The sequence below is a fragment of the Hirundo rustica genome, chromosome 4 (assembly GCF_015227805.2).
Source record: "Hirundo rustica isolate bHirRus1 chromosome 4, bHirRus1.pri.v3, whole genome shotgun sequence".
NCBI lineage: Eukaryota > Metazoa > Chordata > Aves > Passeriformes > Hirundinidae > Hirundo > Hirundo rustica.
Window position 1 is genome coordinate 63,683,431 of NC_053453.1, and position 24,379 is coordinate 63,707,809.

The following is a 24,379-nucleotide window of genomic DNA, read 5'->3' on the forward strand; positions in this document are numbered from 1 at the left end:
TTTTTCCCTGACGTAGAACCTGCCTAATACAGGAGTAGAGATCCAGCAGTAGCATTTTTATATATCTTTGCTTAACTGAATTATTAAGTGCATTTACAAAAATCTTGTTATCTCTGCCAAAGTAAGGCATTTCTATTAAGTGCTTAGTATTTGGCTCAGCTTGTGGTACTGCTTTTCTATACAGTCACACCTTATTCTCACTTAGCTATTTATTACTTTTTAACCTGTTTTTGTAACTTATGTAGCAAAATGAGAATATGCAAGCCTGGCTTCCTCCTTGAAATGTCTCTCCCTTTCAAATGTCAATTGTTACACATGAAAGCACGGCTGGAGTGGTCTATCCATTGGCAGAAACTGGCATTTCTCTTTCTTTGAGGTGGAGTGGGATGGTGGTTAAGTAGATCAGTTGCTTTGGGACAAGATGTAGATAAAGAAATTGAATCACCAACTTGCAACCACATCCTTCAGCTTCTCCAACAGCAGCAAAATGGGCTTCCTTGAATTCCGAATTCTGCACATTTTGTTCTGGTTTATGTTTAAATGGTTAACTTGAAATGCAGTTCTATTTTCTGACGTCTGTGGACAGAGCTGTGATCCTTCTGCTTTTACTCAAAATGCAATTAAATTGCACTACAGTGGAAAAATACTCAGGCTTATCACTTTCTCAAGCTGAAGTTTCAAACAGTTTATCTAGTTTCAAAAGCTGTATGTTATAAAGGTCAACTTCTGTCATAGTGAAAATACTAGCAAAGGAGGATGTGTATAAGGAACACAACTGGAGAGAGAGAAAGGACAGGGCACAGTAGAAAGAAGAGGTATTGATTAGATGTTGAGAAAATATACCTATATGGGTTAAATAAAGCAATGAGAAAAAAAGAAGGTTGAGTGAACAGAGAATTAGAAGTGTTTTTAAGAAGGAAGAAAAGTACTGCACTAGTTGCACATGAAAAGGACATTTAATTTAAATACAGAAACTGTAGTTCTAATGTCTGTTGTGTCTGACAAGAGAACAGGATCTTTCCACTTTGGTTGGTAATGCGAGGCTTGTAGGAGTAGATAACAACTGTTATTTTCTGCGTGTATGGGGAGAAGTCTTTTTGATGGGCTGTCTAAATAAGTGCTAATGACAAGTTATAGGAAGTACAGGGAAAGGTGTAATTTCTAATAGGTTCATAGTAGTAAATACTATTTGTGCATCTAGAAAATGTCTTCTGAAGATTGTCCAACAGGTTTTTGATTTATAATTCATGTAACTGAAGATACACCTTAAAAAATGTTGGGTGAGATTATGTGGTGGCTTTTGAGAAGATAATATTGTGTGGGTTTGTGTATTTGGTCTTTATCACTAGGGATTTGTAAATATTTAAGAATGAGTTGATTTCAAAACTTTTCATTATAGACCATATTTTCATGTTGGAAAATTCTTAAGGTTTGGAGGCTTAAGCTTCAAATAGCATTCTCCTGAGTCCACATAGAGACATGTCTTTCAGTGCAACTGAGAGGATGGGAAGAAGTGTGGAAAATGGTCTGTCTGAATGCTTCTATTGTGAGTTGCTATTTTTCTTCATGCTGTTAATAATTTATTGTTGTCTCTTTTAACATCAGGTATGTATGGAGTTGTTCTAGGCAGGAGAGAAACTTGCATTAAAGAAAAAAGTTACTACATTTTGTGTTTGCTTCTAGAATATGTTGAGTGCAAGAGGGTGATACTCTCTAAATGCATTGTAGGTACAAATGTGCCAGCTCCCCCAGGCCCTGTCTTCTAACATTTTGGGGTTGTGCTAAATGCTGTCATTGGTGGGAGTGCTTTGTAAGTACAAGTAATCAGTGCCCCAAGGAGTCTTAACCTAATTCACAAAGCAGAAGAGCAGCAGCTAAAGACTATTGACAAAGTGTCTTTTTCCAGCTGTGCAGGTAGAAAAGGTTGCCACGTCTGGCTGCTTGAGCCAGCCCCTCTGCCTGTAGCTGCTGCCCTAAGCCTGCTGCTTAGGGTAGTGTGTATGAGTGTTCATACTTCACTCCTGGCCAAGTCGGGGAATAAACTCACAAGTGGCCTATTTTCTTTCTTTGGTTTGAAGCAGACCAGATATCCATCGTACTGCTTGCTCCATGGAATCTAGGGGTTTGTTTGCTCCATGCCAGACCTTAAATTACCTGCCTTCTTAAAATCTTAGAAGTGAAATATTTTGTGGACTGTTTTCCTTTCTTCTGTGTTCTTCCCAACTGGTTGTTACCGTTGTTGTCCAAAAGGAGTTCAGTCACAGTAAAAGTGGAACTGGAGGACGTTAGCATGGATCTGCTGAAAGTAGTGGAGCTCGCTCTCTCTCTCATGTGAGGATAACACAGAGTGCATTTCTGAGGCAGGTAATGCCAAAACCTTGCAGGTACTAGGATTCTTTCTTGTCTTCCCAGCCACTGTCTTTTCAAACTCACTGTTTTTAATGGCTGTCAGGATCCCACAGTGAGCCAGAGCTGGGAACCAGAAATGCTTGAAGATTGTTTGTCTGTGGTTTGCTGCTGCATTTGTTTATTCTACTGGGTTGTGCAGTCGGTTTGTGACTGATGTAGCTCTTTGAGTCAGCTTGCTGGATTAACATGTGAGCTGGCATGAGGGACTTGGGTGCTCACTGGTAGCCCTGACTTTGCTTGTTTTAAGCTGCTGTGGAATGTCCCCCCTCAAGCTTGTCTTCTGCAGAGGCAGCAAGGAGTATATTCATGACATGGATTTACCAACTGGAAACCAAGGCTGGAGCCATTGATTTAGCCTGTTAAGCTGATTGCTCTTTGTTTGCCACTGTGCATTCAAGTTGCCTTGGCTTCCCAGGGCTTCAGGAGCTTTGTGCTCCATTGGAAACTCTTGTCTGCCATCTGACAGGTTTATAGCTTGGGTTCTGTCAGGATGCTTTTGCTCTAAAATAGGGCCAGGACATAGACATACAAGTATGTGATTTTCATTTGTACACCCACATACAAACCATGTACATGAACATGCACATGTGTATATTCACCCATATGCTCTCTCCAGAGCAGCTTATATCTTACAAAACTTTCATCAGTGTTACTTTTTTTGTTTTTTTGATGGCTTATATGATAAGAAAAGCAATTAATTAGCTAGCAGAACAAAATAGCCTTGCAGATGATAATGCTTCTTAAGTTCTTTCTAGGGATAATGAATTGAGAAAATCTGGACACGTCTTCTTGTAGTGGGTAGTTTTAATGGTCATAGCTCTCTGAAGTAGGCAGGTGAATTTTGTACATTTGGTAGGTTATGGTGTATCTGTTTGATCAGAAATCACAAGGATAATCATTACTTGGTCTTTCAAAGGAAAATGAAATAAAAACCTCTTGCTACTGGAAACTTGAAAGTATTTCTTTTATATCATACTTATTTGGTAAAACGAAAAATCTCTTTTCTGGTTTGAGAATGGATAGCTAGTAATGTCTATTCATTTTTTACCCTTTTTTTTTTCCCTTCTCATATTAACTTAAATGGTGCCAGTGTGTTCAGAGTTGTAATTTTTCTCACTTGTTAATAGCTTGCGTCATCTCTGCCTGTTGCTCTGGGGGAAGTGTTGATTAAATCTACAATTCCATTTAGCACTCGCATTCCTTTTCAAGTGGTGGTATCTGATTTCTTTTTAATCCTTATGCTGTATTTTTTTATAGTTTCAATCTCAATCGTTTGGGGGTTTTGAGTGTTGCTTACATTTACTCTAAGTAATAGCCTGGTGATACCAGGACCATGCTCTTGGAGCCCTGCCTGGAGTACAAGGGTTCTGCAGGTTCAGCTGGAGCTCTGCAGAGCTCCTGGTGCTGTAGGGCACTGCTGTGGTGGGATGGCATCCACACTGGAAGAGATGGTGTTCCAGAAGATCTTGTCTTGTGCAGATGGGAGTCCAGAACATCTTGCTGCTGAACCTGTCATCCCTACAGCACGCTGGGACTAGTCATGTTACTGGTGATATTTTGTCAGCTGAAGGCTTTTGTCATTCAGGGATGAGACTTTTTTTCCCCCTGCCAGACCGTGAAGACTGCATTTTGCTGACTTGTGCCAAATTTGCATGTGGGTTTGTGCAAACCAGTCAAATGAAGTAGCCTGTCTGTCATGTCAGCACAGCTCTGCGCTTCAGCCAGGTGCTAATCTAAAGTGGTTCATTCCCAGTGGCTTCATCCAATGTTGTTACTATCAACAGACACATCAGTTTGAGGGGGGGTTCTTGTCTACTGCTCCTCTGAGGGCTTTTTCTCATCTCCTTGGCTAGGGAATGGATGCATATGGTTGTAAATATTACATTTATCTTAAAATTTAGATTTAATTTAGATTTTTTTTTTTTTAACTTTTTGCTATAGACTTCACAGTGGGCTTTCTAGAAAGTCTGTGTAAAGTCCCTTCAGTTAATGGAATTGACATGCTCAAAGACACATGAGCAAATTTAATGGTAGGTTTGGGTCTGGGGGAGAAGGGTGGTTCAGTGTCCTCCCTTATTTCTTGACATATTTTCCTTTATGCCTGTCACAAGGTCTGCCAGAGGCTCTATGTGATTACTTTTAACTAATTTGCTCAGGTACTGCAGTTCAGCAATCCTTCTGTTTGTCTTTTTCTTCTTTTCTGTCATCTATGGTGCTTTCTGCAAACACTTTGTACCTATGCTGGAATAGCTTTAGTGACTACTACAAATTTCTGTTTTCTGCTCAATCCTTAAATACTTAATCCTCTCATAAATGTTGAGAACGCGGTGGCTTACTCTTAGTTAATCAATTTTTTTCCCTCTTCTTCTGCCGTGTCAGTCCTGACTTAATTCATCTTGAACTTAACTTTTGCCAGCACTCTGTGCAGGACAGGCCCTTGCAAAGAAACCTATTTTTGCTTTTTCAGTTATTATTATCCAGTTACTAATATCAAATTTAATTGCACTCTTCAATTATTGTGCATCAGCTCTTAAGATTTTTCTTATATCTGATACTTTGTGTTTTTCTAAAGATTTTTTTTTGTTCTTTTTTTCCTTTTTTTTTCTATCTCCTGTCACTTATACCGCTTTCCGTTTCTTTACCGAGGCTTTGATTCACATTTTTCTGGGATATGCTCATTTGCCCTGCGTAGCCTCACGAAAATGTTACCATTTCAACATAATGACTCTTTTCTTTCGTGGCTTCCTGTTCCCTTTCCTTGTGAAGTGGTATGTATACCTTCCACAACTTCCAGACTCAGCTGGGAGCTAAACACGCAGCTTTTCATTTCCTCTCCCTTCTTGAACTGAGGATCTTTTGGACCGACCAGCGGTGTCTTAACCACCATTTCTGAAGCACAGCAGCATGGCAGCGGTTTTGGTGGGAGCTCTTCCAGGAGCGTGGTGAACTGGTTGTGTTACTGGCACGGTCATTCAGCAGTGAGCTGATGCAAACAGTGACCTGCCTTTCCAACATATTGTAAGATCCTTCTAGTGTGGAGCAGGGGAAAAGCTTATTTTCCTATTGCCAGGTAAAGAACAAACACGGAACGAAAAATGTCCCTTGGCACGACCTGCAGTGGTTCAATGGCTAAATTGAAATGTAGATTCTCTGTCAAATTAAATTCCTCCTGTGCTTGGCATGGTATTCCACTTACTTCCTTCTCTAAACAGAATTGGCTGGACTCTTCCCCCTTTTCCACAGTAACTGTGTGATTCCTTGTTTAGTTTGTGGGAATTGCAAGAGCTCTGATGTTTTTCTGAATTAAAGATGCCAGATTCGTTTCCAGATTTCTTCCTACTTCCTGTTGTTCCTCCCCTCCTCCCCTGATGGACTCTCTTGGGATTTGATTTGTTCTTATTTTCCCTAGGAGAAGACTTTTCCTCATCAGTCTTCATGGCAACTTATGGTTCCTTGTGCACAGAGAGCTTCAGTTGGCTTCATTGCCATTTTACTGCCAGTGGAAGTAAGGAAGGCTGGCCTGCAGTAGAGTGCACTCTCTGCTTCTGTGCCGGCTGTGTTCATTTCATTTGGGGAGCACGATTCTCTGAATTCCTTCTGGGGAGGTTTCCATTTTGAGATGCACTCTGTCTGGAATGACACGGCATCTCTGCAGCCACAAAATTGTTAGGAAACGCTGAACACGGAGACCTTGCTATCAAAATGCTTGTTTCTTCATCTCGTTTTGATCACTGTTGTGAAATGGAATGATTAAGAAGTTTTACTCAAAAAGCAGAGAAAAGATATTGGAGCTTGCATCTTTTTTCTGCAAAATAGTGCTGTCTTGAGACCCAATTATTCAAAAACAAGTTGTAATGAAAATATCCTAAAATCCTCAGCTTTAGCTTGGTTGTATCAAATACTTGGTAAAACTCCAAAGTGGTAAATAACTTGGTTATTTTCTTTGTGGAGTACTAATCTTGTTTGCTTTGGCATGTAAAACCAAAGACACAGCTTATTTTTACTTAGTGTACACTTTTTTTAGAGTATCCCTTCCATGCAGTATTAAAGAGATTTATTACAGAACCCAGGAGGGCCCGTCACAGACCACGGACTGCTGTGTTTGGTGGTCCCAGAGGCAAAGTGCTCACCTAGGCAGTTCTGGTCAGCACAAACAGTCTTAGTACTGACACCAAAGTCCACGTAGACAGTTCAGCAAAGAGAGGTTTGGAGAGGGTGTGAAGCAGGTGACAGTCTCACGTTTCCTTTTATGGCTTAAGAAGAAAATAAAGAAGGATCTGGTCAAAGAACAGGTCTGAAAAATTACATTTGCTGTAGTATGTAGGTGTGAGCAGCATAGTTAGGGCAAAAAGAGACACTACTGTGCTACTAAAGAAGAGATCACGTGCCTAGGTGAGCATTTCTCATCCTTTTGTGCAATTTGAAGTGTCTTAGGATGAAGTAGAAAAATGAGGAGAACTCTAACTTCAGTGTCAAAGTGTGGGGAGAAATCCATCACATAAGATGGTGTAAGAGGAGAAAACTGAAAAAGGGGAGCCTGTTGGTTGTAGCAGGCAGTTGAATTCCTTCAGGAGGGTACTGGAAATTTTTTAAACATGCACTGACTTGATTTGAAGGTGAAACCATTACCTATGCTGCATTTTTCTTGACTGGCCATCAGTTAATCATGTTTTCTTTCTGTCACTGCTTTTATTACAATGTGTGGTGATTAAAATCCGGGACAAAGTGTAATGACATCTTAAGTTGCCTGTCTTTTCAGTTAAAAGCTTCTGTTAAAAGCAAGAATTTATTTTTGTTGATGATGCCAACAGTTGATGTGCACAAGATGACATTTTCAAAGTAAGTCTTTAACAAATAAACCCACATTTTTTTTTTCTTTAACTTCTGATGTAAATACCTGTCTTCCTGCTTTTTCTCTTGAGACTATTACAAGCAGTACTGGTTTTCTTAACACGTGATTAGGTTTGCTAGAGATGTTTTATCAGAGCTAAATTTTGAGACACCAGTCTAAGATGAGATGAGCTGTCGAGGTGATTGGTTTGCACCTGATGGTACGTGACAATCCCTAAAACATTTCATGTAAACTTGTTTCTCCTCTGTCAGGACAGATCCCTTGACCACTGAATTTTGCTGTGTTGTCTTGGGAACTTAGTGCACAGGGCGTGTGCTGAATGGAGATTTATTTTCAGGGTGTTGGTTTTCTTAGAAAACTCAAAGCTACAACAAATGGCCCAGTCTTCTGGTTGATCTTTCAGATCTGACTGTGTCTTCTCAGGTGCTGATAGGTAGTGCTGGGTGTTCACTGAACTGGTTGTATATGACGCCGCAGATTTATGTATCTCCAAGTGAGGATGTCAACCTCAAACAATTTAGCTATATTTATAGTTTTATAGCAGATTAAATAACTCCTCTGGATTCAAAAATTAAAATCAAATCACAGTTGATCATGATGACAATATAAAGAAGGTAACAAAATTACCAGACCTTCCAGGAGGCTTAATCTCTTGTTCTTTATGGTTTAGTTGAAACCTATGAATCATAAAAGGTGGCCCAGCATTGCTCTACTTCATAATTATTTAACTTTAAGGTTTTCTTAATTGTTGTGAGACAATCAGAAGATGCCTATCTCAGCAAACCTGATGGCACTGTTACCTCCAGGCTGCTCTGTCTGTGAAGTTGCAAGTGATTCTGCTATGGTGGATGCATCACCGTTCCTGCTTGGGGCATCAGTAGTCTAGAGATGGATTTTGCAATTTTGTCTGTGTCTGAAACTGCTGGTAATCTAATTGCTGGGTTCAGACAGGGAACTTGCTCCTTAGAAAAGCTTTCTGGGGAAAGACCTGAATGCATTTGAATGTCTGAAAAACGCAGGGGTTGGGTGGAGTACCATGGGAATTGTCTTTAGCCCTGCTGGATGGGTATACAGCCTGTGAAAGCCCTCAGGAGGATTTGACCATGCCTTAAAAATACAAAAAAGAAGGCACCCATGTTTAAATTCTTAGTCTGATCCTCTGTGATCCTTTATCCCTGAAAAGAAACGTGAGTTCTAAGTCAGTAAATCTTTCACTTGATGTTGGTTGTTCACTTTTAGAATTTTGGATTTGATTATGATTTTTTTCAAGCTAGACATCTTAAAAGATACTTACCTAGACTATTCATTGCCCTGTCTGGAGTCACTGCTTTAAATCATAGGTGTTGCATGCAGTAGTAGGTGCCAAGTGCAGTTGAGCAGGCCATTTTACTGCACATCTCTATCTTTGTTGAGTTGGGACAGAGTGAGTGTTTTTTCAGATGTTCTTCTTGGAGCTGATGAACTTTGTCTGTTTATTCCTTTTGGAAGAAAGACCTCAAATGCTTTTAAGCAGCTCATGCAGAGAAGGATCATGCTTTTTCTGTGGTTACAAGCTCAGGTGCTGATAGCAAAGGTTTTTCACTGAGCAGACAAAGAGAGAAGCTTACGTTCCTGGGTAAATCTGTACTGTTTAAATTGCTGTCTGAAGTAGGGCAGTTTCCCTGGGGAATCCTTTGCTTCTTTGTGAGGGGCTAAAAGTACAGCAAGAGATAATTTCTTCCCTGCTGATTCCTTCAGAGCAGTCTACCTGAAGCAGAGCTGCGCTGGCTCTAATGCTGTCATTAAGCTTCCTAAGAACACTTTTATTAACTGTAATTGTCTGTACAGTTTGACAAGATTAGGAAAGCATGGAGAGCACTTGCTACTGTTAGTTTTTTCTTATAATGACAAAGTTCTTTGGATTTGGCACAGTCTGTCTGCTGCAGACTTCTGAAGTACAAACAGTGAGGGCTTGGCAAGCAGTACAGCACTGGCAGGAGGATGTTTGGGCCAAGGACTCGTAGCCAAGCTCTTACCTTTTTGCATAAGATTTTCTTTAATGGGAATGCAAAGGAGATGGGATTGAGGTTAAATAATTACTCCTTGATTGAGTGAACAGCCCCAAGGAAGGTGCTCATGTAATGAGCGTCCCTATTGTGCTGTGTAAGAACAAGGACGCTGTGCTGAGACTGTGAGCAATCATCACGCTGGGGCTGGCTCACACCTGACCCTACAGACCTGTGCTGAAAGGCACTATTGACTTGAATTTTACCTCAAACACACCAAAAATCCATGACAGTCCAGCATATGGTACAATACTGTACTTCAGACTGTGCAGCAGGAGTTTGGACCTTCATGCCCAGGCACCATCCGTTTGTACCAGTGGAGTGGGAATTCTGTGTGGCCAAGTTCCATTTTCCCATCCAAGCAGTGCATACTTTGTTTAAAGCCAATGGTGCATCACCTCCTAGGGAATACTGTACATTTTATAGGTTAAAATTTGGTGGCTGGGTTCATATTCTTGGAGCACTAGGGTATTTTTCCTCTCCTTCAGTTATTCCAGCATACTTCCCACTCAATTCCGTACACTGCCCTTGCTGTCTGCAGCAACCTATTTGTGCTGGTGGCAAGTTTACTTTTCATTCCTTACACTCTTTTTATCTGAGCAGGAGTAATGACACAAGCTTAGAGATCTCTGCTTAATCCAGTGTTTGGTACTGTAATGGCAGCAATTGCAGAACAAATCATTCTGGATGTGACACTCTGGGACAGTGCAGCTGGAGATGCTCAGCCTACTCTGTCTGCCCTACATTGTGGATTGCTGTGGAGGAAAGGTGTAGCTTGGCTATGGAAAGCTCTGTAGCTGCACCATGAGGAGAGCTTGCACAAATAAACCCTCCTTTCTATCAAGGCTGGTTTGAGCACCAAACTGGTGGTTTGGCTCAGAGGTAGCTCATGAGTCTTAGATTTAAGCATCTCCCCTCCATGCTGTCCTTGTGCCGAAGCATGCATGGAACATCAGAATAATTTAGCTGCCAAAACCATTTTAAAAAACCCCTAAAACCTGCAGCCTCTTGCTTATTCACTAAAATTAATGGATATGGCCTTAAGCATACCTTTGATGCCAGGTGGTCTCCCTGCCAAACCTAAGGCTGGTTCTCAGTAAGGTCTTATGTGGTTATGCTTTCAATAGAGTGCCAGAAGGCTAAACCTTGGCAAGGCTGTGCTTTAGGCTGATGATGAGAACAAGTTTAGGAAGAATATTTTAGTCCTGGGTAAGCAATGTAGCCACAGGTAGCCTAGATACGTTCTCTTCTAGATATAAGTCATAGGTTTTATTTATTTTGCCTCTTCCAAGGTAGTCTGATCTACATTAAAACGTAGACGTTCTAAAGATTTATTTGGATTTGTGCTTGATTCTTCCCATCTCCTGAGTTGTGGATTACTTGCCTTTGGAAGCACAAGCCCTGGGCATTCCTGCTCTGACTTGAGCCCAGTGGTGTGGCTGCAGAGGAAGAAGCCTGAAGAGGGTGGGAGGAGCACTTCTCCTTCCCCCCTTTCCTGGTGACCTCCGCTTGTGTGCGTGCACTCAGCTCTCTTCCTGCACATTTTGACCCGTGCTAGAATCATATCAGGGAGGGCACTTGCAGTCAGGGATGAAGTCTTTGCTGGAAAATATTTCTTGCCTTCGTTTGCTTTTGGTGTTCCTTGGTAGGAATTGGCTCCTTTTACTCTGTGGTTCAAAGCACCAGGGTTAATGTTTTCATGCCACTGGGTGTTCTGGGGAGAACGCAACTGCACACACCATTCTGGGGGCAAACCAGTTCCAGCTAACATTTCTTTGCAATTCAAATAAAGTTTAAAAAATGAGCAAAATTACCCCAGGTAATAAACACAACAACTGTATCTACCTCTGTCATGACTTTATAAAGGTAAATGTGCTTAATCTCACCTGCTGTCTTTGTCACTGCTACCTAAGTCAGCTTGGAACTCCAGGAAAAGAAAATTAGTTTTACTTTAAAAGACCTAAGTTACTGTCTCCTCATTGCATTGAAGGATGAAACTTCTACTTCTAGAATTTTGATTAATGCACTATGTTTTAAGTTGTATCTGAAAATGGTCAAAGCTTCTCAGCAACCTAGAAAATACTTTAAAGGAAAGTAATTTTCCTATGGTGTTTTTGTGAGAGCTTTTGTTTGTTTGGGTGGATTTTTGTTTCATTTTTCAGAAAATACAAGCATTTTTCAAACAGGCTGCAAGAAGGGTTTGTAAGGAGAAGAATTTTTTCAGTTTCATCTGACTTATTTCGAGAAGACAGGCAATGTTTTAGGAACACAAACTGCACTTAAATCCTGAAAAAAACCCAGGGAATATAAAGCTAGGTCAAGTGTCAGTTAATAGCAATAAACAACTTCATAATCCAGGGAAAAGTTTGTTTATGGGAAAAATCTACCAAAAATCTAGTAACTTCATGATGACTCCAGGATTTTCTTGTCTTGGTATTAACTCCAAAAATTTGTGTGGAGGGAGTGTCCTTTCTTTGAGGCTATCTTTTAGGTTTCTTTCTATCTTTTATCACATATTTCCAGTGGTATGATTTCAGCCAGACAGTTTCCATAAGGAATATGATTCACTGCATAATTTATTACATGCTTCGGGATGTGCTTTGGACTTCTTTTCCTGTTTGGGGAGAGGGACAGGCTGGATGTGGAGATGTATTGGAAGCCTTGGCTGATGTTTCTGTGTCTTGGTTTGGTTCTGTTTCACGTCAGTGTATGTGAGGAAGGGCTTGTGCTTTCTGGAGTTCGTGCCCTCCCTCTCCTTATCACTTCATAATAACCTCTCTTATTAAAGATATCACCTCTCCCTGCAAGACTTGCCTTTCCTGTATCCTTGGGCACTTGCAGATGCAGCAGGAACAGCAGGGATCTCTTGGATATGCAGTTCTTGTGGACCACATCTGTTTGTTTTCTTTCATAAAGTACTGGGATTTAGTGTGGTGCTGGAGGTGACTGTGGGATGCTGTGCCTTTTCCTGAGACAGAGCACAATACTTTACTAAGCACATTAAGGGTTCATGCAATAGCATCGTTCCATGAATATATAATACAGGTTTGAACATACTGACATGATACTTAAAAATCCACAAAAAAACCCATATAAAAATGTCTGAATAAGTGGTGAAACACGACCTCATGGATGAGAGCCTGGGTTAGCATTGTATCTCCCACAGCCCCAGGAGAAATGATTTAGCAGCATAAAAATGGCCAGTCTTTTTCCTCTTTTCCTTCTGCTCCAGCTTAGTGTTTATAGGTAAAGCCTCTGTAGTGGGATGCACTGACTGGATCCTCACTGCAGTCAATGTTTAGTATAGGTATTTAGTGACAAGCTCAAGCTCAAGCTTGAGTCAAATGGTGACAATTGAGATCGCTAAGAACAAACTTGCAGATGGCCATTTTTAAACAGTGAGGTTTGTGGGTTTTTTTATTATCTACCATTGTATTTCTAGAGGGCTTTCCTTTACTCTCACCTAAGAATTTTTGTGCCCTCATCTTAAGAGGATATTTACACAAAAATCTGGGATAATGTTCCCTGTCCAATCTGGCCTTGGACACTTCCAGGGATGGGGCGGCCACAGCTTCTCTGGGCAACCCGTGCCAGGGCCACATCACCTTTACATCACCTTTATTTCTTCTTAATTTCTAATCTAAACCTATTCTCTTTCAGTTTGAAGCACCCCCCCAAGCCATTCTGTCTTGTCTTTTCAGTACACACCCTTGTAAAAAAGCCCTTCCCTGACTTACTTCTAGACCCCCTTTAGTTATTGAAATTATTGGGCTGAATTAGTTAAACACACCTGTTTCCCACACCTTTTAGCGAGTTGTTTTCTTCTGGCTGTTGTGAGGAAGGTGAGGCCTGAAATAGTAACCTGAATATGGACACATATTCTTAAACTTTGAGTTAGTAAAGTTAGAGAAAATGTAAAAAATAGAAGAGGAAGGGAAAAAAAAAACCCGAACTGTGCAGTATTTGACGGGAAGCCAGTGTAACTGCCTTGAAACTGGAGTGGCATGCCTGAGTCAGTGAAGTATGAGCTAAGAACCTGGCAGAAGCCTTTTGCACAAAGGAAGGTTGAGAGAGTCTCTCAGGAAGCCTGTGCGCTGCTAAATGTGGCATGTTTGAACATGAGACTGACATCATTGTGAGTTCATAGTAGTGAAAGAACAAAGTATCAGCCACAAATTAGACTGACCTAATTTTTAAGTCACTTATAAAAACTTAATAGCACAGTATCTTGCTTGTGCAAGCCGTTTATTTCTATCCCAACCTCCGACTACTTCATTTAAACTACAAGTTAACCCTCTAAACTGTTAAAGGAGTTGTTCAGGAAGGTGGGGGGGATGTTTGAGGGGTGCTGCAGACTTCCTTCCTTGGCTCTTTTTCTACTCTGACCTCAGTTTTCACATAAAGGAAGTGATTAAGGACCACCCATCATATACCTTCATCCTTCAGGATCAGTTTCTGGAGGTAAAAACCTCAGGACTGCTACCAAATCCCAACTTGTTCCTATTGGCTGCTCACATGCAGACTGGAAGTCTGTCTGCAAATTGCCAGAACCCTTGCCAATGGTATCAGCAGGAATTTGTGTAGAATGAGTAAGTTATTAGAAAACTAATCAGTATTATTTATTGATGTATCCATGATTGTTGACAAGGAACTGATGCTTCTTCCGTTGCTGAATACTTAAGTAATACAAGGATCTTGCAGTTTGCAGATGATAAACTTCTTTCCGAGTATTTTAGTTGGCTCTGCACGCCCTGAAGTTGATCCATTCCGTTGATGTATTGCTTCAGTTATTGCAGAAATATATTAAGCTCTCCAAGCTTGGGATTTCTTCAACAACAGTCAGTGCCTTTCCAGATGCTTTTTAAAGGAGCATGTAAAACAGGACACCTCTACAGATTCCGAAGAAATGTAATATCTTATTTATAGATTTGTACAGAGCTGTGCATACATGTAAGCAGACATCAAAGGGGATAATAGTAGTGTATTTTAAGGGAGTATGTTTTGTTTCTCTTTGATATACAAAATTCTGTTATAAACCGAGCCTATAAAACATTTCTTGTTGACCCTGGTCCTTGAGTAAGATGCCTATCAGATAATAACCTAATTTAACCCCTTGGTTTGGTATTGTGCATTTTTTCCCTTCAAAATTAAAAGAAATCCTGATCCCTTTTGATTTTTGCCCACTACATAAAATGGTGGGCTCATTTTGTCAGTTTTTCTTAAGGGGAATTGCTGTATTTTGTGGTTAGGTCACTTTTCATCCTCTACATCAGGCAGAAGCACCTGAAGGGAACCTGCAAGAGATGTTGCAAGGGTGTGGAGTGATAGGACAAGGGGGAATGGGTTCAAGCTGACAGAGGGCAGAGTGTGTTTAGGTATTAAGAAGAAATTCTTCCCTGTGAGGGTGGTGAGGCCCTGGCACAGGTTGCCCAGAGCAGCTGTGGCTGCCCCATCTCTGGAAGTGTCCAAGGCTAGGTTGAATGGGGCTCTGGGCAACCTGGAATAGTGGAAGCTGTCCCTGCCCATGGCAGGAGGGTTGAAATTAAATGGTCTTTAAGGTCCCTCCCAACCCAGTTCTGTGACTCCGTGATTCTACTCCAGTGGTAATGTGTTTGTAGTGATGCAAGAGGAGCAGCTGGGGAACAGAAGTCATCCTCTGCCCTTCTTCTCCCATTGTACAGATGTATGTGGCTTCTCTTTTCAGCCATGTGGTTACCACGTTAGAAATGTGGCTTTGGCACTGCTGCAGGTCTGGTATAACATGATTCAAATTCAAAGAAACATTTGGGATCCTTTGGGAAGGACATGCCAGAGCACATAACTGGGATCATAGCTCAGTGAGGTACCATGACTCTTGCTTCTGTTCCTGACTGAGGCCCTGTTGGTACTGTCTTGTCAATTAAATTAATATTTGAAAGCAATTTTTACAAGCAAGCCATCATAAAATTACCTTTGTGGCTACAAATTAGGTATGAAAACATGTTCTGTTCCCAGAGTGTGAGCTGTCAGTAGCCTTACACCATGGTGAGAGATTTGAGTCACAATCATCTGGATCTAGGGGTTAATTTTTCTGTGCCTCATCTGCTAGTCAGCCATCACTCCATATCATAGCCTGAACCACTCACTACTCTGAACAGCCCAGAATGGGAGGCCTCTTAGCAGGATTACTGCAACTGTTTAATTTCTGGGAGCACGTAACAACTTGATTTATTTCTGCCTGTTAATTGTGAGCCATTGCCATGCAGCATATTCCTCAAAGTGTCCTTCTCTACTCCCACTTCAAGATAGCTGGGCTGTACCATGTTTGTGGACTTGTTGTTTTCTGCCATCTATTCTGTTTCCTTGCCATGTAAATATCATTTAAGGAGAAACCCAATTAAATTTAACTGCTGTAATGAGTAGCGCTGAGCTTACATATGTGTAATGTCAATGTTTTACTTGGCCCAGCCTCCCCTCTGAAGATGCTTCTGCATGCTTTTATCACTATGTAGCATACTGTGGTGGCAATATTAATTTTGTTTAGAGCATGCAGAGGGCTTTTAAAATGAGTTTGACAACAGACTTAATTAACACTTTTATTAGGTTATTTTTTTTGAGCTTCTTCATATTTCCCTGTACAGCTGACAGGACGTGCATGCAGCGCAGTGCAGCGCTGTATTTTCAAACACAAGCAGGAAGAAACAAAGTATTAATGTTGACAGTTGAAAAAAAAAAAAAAAAATTCCTTCCAAACTTTCTCATGCCCTGATGTGAAGGGGTTGAATGTGCATGTTGCCTTCCGGGAGACATGGTGTCATTTCCTCAAATGGGTGAAAGACCAGAACATTTTAACCCACGTTGTACCGTACCACACAAGCAGTTTACAAGTCTCTGTTCTTAAAGGAGATTGACTCACTTTAGTCATTCAGTTTAATTTAATTTAAGTGTCAATAAAAAGTCTGCTGCAAGAAATTCATCCCTGCCTTGCCCAGAAGCTATTCTGATTAATTTCCCTAATAGAATTACTATCATTATCCTCTGTCTTTAATCCATCCTAGTCCTTCGATGGTTTCAGATCCACCTTCTGTTTTTACCATACACTGACCACGAAGCAGATCAGAGTTGCCCTTTTTTAAATCTAGGTTTTATCTCCTTATTTGCAGGGCCATATTATTTGGATGTCTCCCCCACAAAGGCTCTCATTAGGCAGAATACCTTATGTTTTAAAGTTTACCACTATCTGGAGACTCTGAGGTCCCATCTTACCCTGTTTCATGGGAAGCCTTTTAAAAGAAGTAGCATGGACTATTACAACAGCTGTGCTTGGTGTTTATTTAGCGCCACTCTTCAGAGCACTCCTCTTCCTAATCTGTTTCTTAGGAAAAAGATGACCATGTAAAATACAGAAGTCGCTGTTTGTGTTGGTCTGCAGAACAGGCAATTCAGAATGTACAGCTTGTGTAGGAGATGGAAACCTTGGTGTCACGAAAGATGCTGCTGTAAAGTACCCTTGTCATCCAAATAGCAAAGATATGCTGGAATTGCAACAGCTTGAGGGTTTATGAATTAGTTCAACAGGTTAAGTTTTTCATTGAGTTACTTTGTTTTCTTTGTGCCTTTGAAAGCTACCATACAGTTGCTGGTAGAGGGTGGCAGGTGTGGACAATTAGTCACAATTACATGATCAATCTTTGCCATTTGGTGTACAGGGCCGAAGTAGCGCTGGTGATGTGTTTTGTGGGGATAGGCAACTGTCCTTCAGTTTTATTTGGTTTGCGAATTCATGTGTTACATGCTGTGGCTTGGATCTCTTGAGACTTGGATTATGTAGACAAGTGAAATAATTTTCTAACTTACTGTAAACTGTATAAGTTTTATACCAGATACTTCATACAATATTAGATTTTTAAGAAAAAGAGGAAGGTGGTGAGGTCCTTAGAGGAATGCTGTCACATTTGACTATTCCATCTCTCCTTGGCTTCTCTCTTGCTTGATTCTCCTCTCTCTCTGCTGTGGGAGGAATGCTCTGTGTGACCCCACTGGTAGGGTTTGTTTAGCTGTAGTTTAGGGAAGGCCCTGAGCAAGAGAGGAGAAAAAAAGGCTTCAATTTTTAATTCTGGTAAATAGAAAAAGGTATTTAAATAAGGCCTGGAGGACTTCTTATTTGCCAGAAGTAAGTATAAAGACAAGTTTATATCCTTCTGTAACTCACCCTAATTGAAAGGATGTATATTTCTTTTTCTAAAGTCAGCAGAAAAATCCTGGCTTCAATGATTAAAGACTTTTTAAAAACTTTCTCCTAAGCACAAATAGCTGAAGTTTCCACTTGAAACTTGGGTGGCTCATTCATATTTCACTTAATGGTAATATGTTATCCTCTCTCTCTCTCTCCCTGTTCCCCTCCTTACCACCAAGACTAAAAAGGAGGAGGGGATATAAAATGTTTCTGAAAATTACAGGAAATGTCTGTTCCTTAAACAGCTTTGCCAGGGAATTTCCAAATGTACTTAATGCTTATGGCTGAAGTTGCAGCAGCTCAGTCTTCAATCACGAGTGGATCCTGTTCTTAAAATGTGACACCTCCTTCCAGTAAACTGTGTTGAAATTAAGTATGTGCTTTGTTTCTCATCTGCTCTTCAGCAAAATGAATCATTCCCTGCGGTGAAATGAGGGCTCTTGGGGGCTTCTTCAAACACTTGATTTACATGTATTCATTAAAGTGGGGAATACAGAATGTAGTGTCCTGAGGTGAGAGCTGGATTGTTTGTAAGAACATCAGAGAGGTGTGGCTGGCAGAAGGAACCGTGGCATGGCGTGGATGGCAGGTACTGGTGAATGTGAAGATTACATGGCAGCTTTCAGAGGGACTTCAGGAGCTGCACATGAAGCACTAAGGAACAAAAGGGGAGATGCTTTTGCTCCCTCAAGCTGTCACAGGGTGGTCTCAGATCATAGGGCCCTGTCTCTAGGTAGAGCCTAATCAGTGCTGAGCTAATTAGTTTAGTGTTAATTTCTGGGATGAGATTAGAAAAGGGGATAGCAACAAGTAGGATGAGTTTTCTCTTTTTCTCTATTGTCTTCTGCCAGGCTTTTGCCACTGGATTATGGGAAGGAGCAAGTGAGGTCTGCAGAGCCTCTTCCTGAGGCTTAGAAAGGAATGAGACTCGAGCGGGCAGAGGGGAGGGGGGAAAAGGATCCAGCCCAGTCTTCAACAGATCTCATCCAGCCCTCGGCCCTGCTGCTCTCACGTGCGTGTGCCTACATACTAATGATGGGCAGAGAGAAGATCTCCAGCCTGGGTCCTTCCAGGTGAAACAGGGTTCCAGTCAAGAGATGAGCCCAGTGAACAAAGCCTGCTCTGGATCATAACCTCAGTGTCTGTCTGAAGGGGTCTCACCCCATGTTCTACTGCTGCCATTTGCCTAAAGACAGAGTGGTGATGGATCCCTGTAGTTCTTTTCCTTGTGGGTTGCTGTGGGTTTTCAGGCTGTTCACCATTGCATGCCCAGTCCTTTGCTGGGGTGGCTCTTCTCAGTTGTCATATCCTTTTCTCCGTGCTTCAGAGCCACTCCTGGATCTCACAGCAAGGCACTGCCTGGCAATAATTTATTGCCATGGTTTATACCACAGTGATTAAGGGAAGCTGTCATCTCTTGGCAGCCATGATTTGAATCTTGGGTTTAGCTGCCCAGGAACCAGTTTGGAACTGACACTGATGTGTTTATTTTTGCTTCCTCGTGTAAAAGTTGTAATTTAATTAGTTCCTGTTGGAACAGCAGGTGCTTTGGGTATGGGTATGACTGTGTGTAATGATTGGTGGAGCTGGTGTTACCAGTTTCCAGTGCTGGCCTTTTTAGAGTGTGGAGAGGTGGGTTTAATTACACAAATGTCCCGTTTCATTGGTCTCTGTCCGTGCAAAATACAGCTGTATCCACGCTTTCTTGAGGCAGCCTTTCACATTAATAGGTACTGATCAAGAGATTATGAATTTGTTTAATTCCATGCAAATGCTGAGTTATACGTTGGTTTTCTAGCAGTGAGATGTGTCAAAGAGTTTGGAAGGCTATCACTGGTTGGTGTTTTGTTTGTTGGGGATTTTTAAAGCATCTCCAACTTTTTTTTTCTTTTCTTTTTTCTTTTCTTTTCTTTTAGAAAGTCAGTGTAGCATAACTTTATATTTTGGACCCATTCCATATAAGTGAATGTCAGCATTCATAAATAACTTCTCACCTAGGTTTTAATTTTGTTCAGGGGAGTTGTACAGCAAATGACTGCACTGAAAGCATGAAATACATTTCCTGGTTTGGGGATATTTGTCTGGTGTTTTTTTGGTGTTTTTTAATCTTGTAATAAGGATTTTATTACTATTATTATTAACATTATTATTTTCCTATGTTTAGGTAATTCCTTCTGCTGGCCTTTTTATGTGGACCACCTTCTGTCCTGTTCAGCCCATATAAACTGTGATTTAAATGTAGGTGAGTAACAGCTTTTGACATGAAATAATAATGAATTCATAAAAAATTCATACTCCAGAATTTTCGGTTGCTTTGATTTGGAGATCATAGAGGGAGGTTAATTTTTTAAAACTCATTGATGCTTTTCCTGGTTGTTGAACCTAAAAATGTAATGTATTATAGAATATGTTTGAAGTGGATTAAGTAATCTTTCATTCTGCTTGCCACAGACCTATATGCTGTGAACCTTCAGTGAAAAAGTATTTTGAAAGAGCTTCTCACTCGTATGGGTGGAGAGGGAGTCCCCAGATTCAGTCTGAGTCTCTTTTGAATAGAGTGATGTAATGTATCAACAGCATGTTCTAATGCTTCCCATGAGGCCACGTTCTGCCAGTCAGGTTTCCCTGCGGTCACACTTAACAAATGTTTATTGTTTCACTGGGAATGTCAAAGAGATTGGCTTCTTGGTAAAAGCAAGTGATGATAACCTAGCTTATTGCTTAGAGATGGTGATGGTGCACGGATGATGTTTGCAAGAACATTGCAGATGTTTGAGAGCTGTGTTGAGTAGGTCAGGAAAACATGATGATTTGGTGTGCTTTTTGGTTTTATTTTGAAATAATATGGTATAATACTTCAAATATAACCGTTCGTATGACAGGAAGTATCTGTTATCTAGATGGAAGGTCCATTCCTCTTGCTTAGCCCAGCTGTCTCAGGGTGCCAGTGGTAAAAATGTTGCTGAGGAATAGGTGTAGAAATAGAGTGAGCTTAAAGATTTTAACTGGACATCTTTTATGGGGTGTATTTGTGGGAGGATGATTTCCTTTCTGACTCTCTCTGTGTCTGTTTTCAGACTGGTGAGCACAATGAAGCGGGGAGGCTTTTCTTTAGAACTAGTAATCAAAGTTGAGTAATTAGTCAAGCAGGATTAAGGACAAGAGAGTACTGAACAGAAAATCCACCCTCATCTATTTTTTCCAATGCATTACACTTGCCTGGTTGTACAGAGTGTAATCTAAAATGCATGGGGTTGGTGTTTCTACAAGGAAGAGAAAATTAACACTAGGCCTTTCGATTGCATATATAGATCAAAGTACAGATGTATTAAAAGTAGGAGAAGATGGAGCACCCATAGATAAACAAAGGAAAACAGGGTGAATTTTTTTAAAGTGCTTCTTTTTTTATGAACATGGTACGTGAGTGCCATTAAAAAAATTTGAAATCTGTGTGTTTCTATTTAAGTAACTTTCTGTGCTGCTGTCCAGTCTTGCACCAAAGTGGAGCATGCTCAGAGGGTGGTGGAAAGTGTCTGTTCTTCAACCTCCCTGCCAGGAAGCGTGAGGAAATGATGTGTTTATGAGATAGTGACACTTATTTGAATCATCCAAAAAGCCCAAGACACCCTCATTCTCCTGAGCTGAGGGAATGACGTGAGCCCTTATTAACAGAGCTCTTTGAATTGACAAGCATTTGTTACCTCACTCTTGTGTGTCCTGCACAATGGCAGGTAATACATATGCTTCTCTGACTTCAGCTAATGTTTGTTGTTTTTCCCCCCAGACTTTGCACTGTATTACAGAGTTGTTGATCTCTGGAATTTACTGCTTTGCTTGCTGAATTCAAAAGAACAGCTATTCATCACTTTCAATTAAAAATTTTATTTCCCTTGTGCTCCATAGACACTCTGTGTTTCTGGCTACTGAGGAGCATCTTGAGCAAGGGTTGGACCTTTCTCAGCTGTCACTTAGTGTCTTGTAGGACTGGGAAAAGGAACCATCCAGAACATGATCTATTTCCATCCTTTTGAGGCTGGCGAGGGAATGCTGTACCTGTCATAGGTGTTGGCAGAGGGGAAAAGGTTCTTGCAGGAGTAGGAATTCACCCTGTGGTCCCTGGATCTGGAATTCCTCTCGTTTATGTTGGCTTACTTGAGGAAGGGAACTGGTGCTGATGGGATTGTCACCAGCTGTTGAACCACTGGCCAATTGCAGTAACAGAGAAGCCAAACACCCCTTTTGTAACAGCCAGCCATAGATTGTGTCCTGCAGTTTGGGATGTTCTCCATTTGCATTTTAATTCAGCTTTTCGATTTTTCTTTTGCAATGGTGCCCACCCTAAGAACCATGAAAAGGACTCTAGGGCATGATAAGGTTTTTCTCACATGTACACAGTTTAAAAAACGCAACTCCTTCAGGTGTCTCAGCTGAGTTCATAAAGGCTGCCCATCAGGACCTTGCTCAGGGGCTGTAAAGTGATTTTGTGGTGTTTTGCATGACGTGTGTGGGGGCACTGCTGCAGGCTCCTGACCAAGCAGGCATCAGTGACGTAGCCACACATTTATGACAGCAAGGTTCAACTTCAAGGTTATCTTCTTACGTGAGGCAGAGGTCTTTCAGAGATTGTAGCGAGGCTTCGAGAAGCTCTTCGCTACTTCCTTAACTGGGCTAGAATTAGAGACTCTTGTTCTGAGAGTTTTTAAAATATATTCCTCACACATCTGCCTCTCATCCCCAGAAGTATTTGAAAGATGTGTAGATGTGGAGCTTAGGGACATGGCTTAGTGGTGGACTTGGCAATGTTACTTGAACAGTTGGACTCAGTGATCTTAGAGGTCTTTTCCAACCTAAATAATTCTGTGACTCTATATGAGCCAAAACCAGAGAACTCAAACAATCATCCTGTTGTGATGGAAAGGAATTGCTTGGAGTCAAAGTCATAGCAGTAGAAATTAGGAGTGCATACAAAATGTGAGTTATTGTGACTGAAAAACCAAACACAACCACATTACCAAACATGTGGCACTTGCTTATTTCACTGCATCTGAGCCTGTTGGGATGGGGACAGGAATCCCTGAGGCAAGAAATTCTGTAGTTCTGTGGCAGCATTAAACATACATGTAAACATTAGCAATCCACTGTTGTTTGTGTGCAAGATAGTAGGAGGGTTGTTGGTTAGGTTCTTTAAACAATAAGGAAAAGCTGTAAAGGTACTGGGCAAGTGTGGAACAGATCTTTTTCATTTTATAGTGAGTTAAATATTCAGTTTTCTTGTTTAAAAGTGCCAGTGTTGCAGTCCCTCCCGAAGGAGGAAGCAGCTATGCAGTGTTTCCAGTGGGTACATGAGTGACTCGGGGGGGGACTCTCATGGCTCAATTATGGATCACTTTTCATAATCCTGATTTCAGCATGGAACACCCTGTGACTAGGGTGGCTTCCTAGCTCTAAGGCCAGCAGCATAATGTTTGGCCTGTTTGGGGCAATGCATTATATGACATCATTTCACCAAACACTATAATACCATTGAGATCTAAGTCACAAGTAGAAAGAGAGCAGTCAAGAAATTGAATTTTATCTTTTTATAAATGCATTAGAAATTAAACAGATGTTTCAACACCCCATAGAAGGTGAATGATAAGAGCAGTTAGGAGGGAAGGGGATGAGTGCTCAAGTGTTTACCTAAAGCAAGAGGCTGCCAGTTCTTCTTGTTTTGATAGGTCCCAGGGAAGAGTCCCAAACTCTGATAGTTCCAGAAACAGAGAGAATTGAAAGAAAAATCTGTACTTCATAAAAACGATGTTTTTCCCCTGCACCATTGGGATGTTCCTGTCAAAACAGGACTTCAATTGCAATAACTCGAGGTGACATTACTGTTGAGTTTATTGCTTTCAAGCCATGGGCAGAATCCTTCCAAGGTACTTGGTATGTTAAGGGCTGTTTAAAAGGATTCTTGACCGAGGCCCACTTGCCATATGTTCTTTACATGCTCTTTGCCCTGTCACCAGATATGACTGGTTTGAGTTCTTCACAAGAGTCTTCTGAAACAAACTTCTGTTTTATGAAACAGAAGGCTGAAACAGCAAATAGTAAGCTTTTAGAAGATAAGAAGCATACCCAAACTGAAAGTTGCAAATTTCTAACAGCATCCGTTTTAGAGTTCTGAACTTTCTCAGCTGCTTTATTTTCCTGTTATTACTTGGACTTTAAGTCAGCAATTTATCCATCAAAACAAACTGTCTAGCTCACGAACAAACTGTCTAGCTTACAGAGGAGCTGGAGCCAATTCCCACTAGAGCCAGTGGAAAAGTTTTCATTGAGTTCAGTGGATTTGGTATCTGGCAACCTTTGATGTGAATAAAAGAGAATCAAAATTTGTGACAGGACAAGTTAAGAGAAATTTTAAAAATTGCAGAATACTATTTTCTGGAGGGGGAAATATTGACATAACTATCAAGATCCCCCCCCACCCCATGCACAATGTCATTTTGATGATCAATTGTCTCTTGATACCTTCCTGAGACTATTGTATAATGACTGCTCTTTGAGGGGGAGCATACCTGCCAAACAGGTCCTTTAAAACATCTAATGAAAACTTGGTATGGTATATTTTCTAGTTTTTTTACTGTAGTTTAGAGCAATATGCATTTCACTGCTATGTGCTTCCATTTATCTGGGCAAGCTTAACAGCACTGTCACAACAGCACTAAATCAGGACAAATGGAAAATCACATTTTGTCAACCTAATGCCTGTCTACGTGGAAGCTGGTGTTTTTCTTGAATTGCCACATGAAACTCATGAAACAATTTCCAGTTTTCCTCTTTTGAGTTGTTAAGGTGAAGTTTGTACTTTTTGCAGAA

General features: G+C 40.9%; 1 protein-coding gene across 1 annotated transcript in view; it reads left to right on the forward strand.

Annotated features, from left to right (window-relative positions):
* The window catches only part of DUSP16 (dual specificity phosphatase 16), a 61,016-nt gene that overhangs the window by 7,988 nt on the left and 28,649 nt on the right, over positions 1-24,379 (forward strand). Inside the window, exon 2 of the mRNA XM_040061271.1 lies at positions 19,686-19,763. The gene's annotated coding sequence lies outside the window, so the exon portion shown is untranslated. The remainder of the gene's footprint in view (positions 1-19,685; positions 19,764-24,379) is intronic.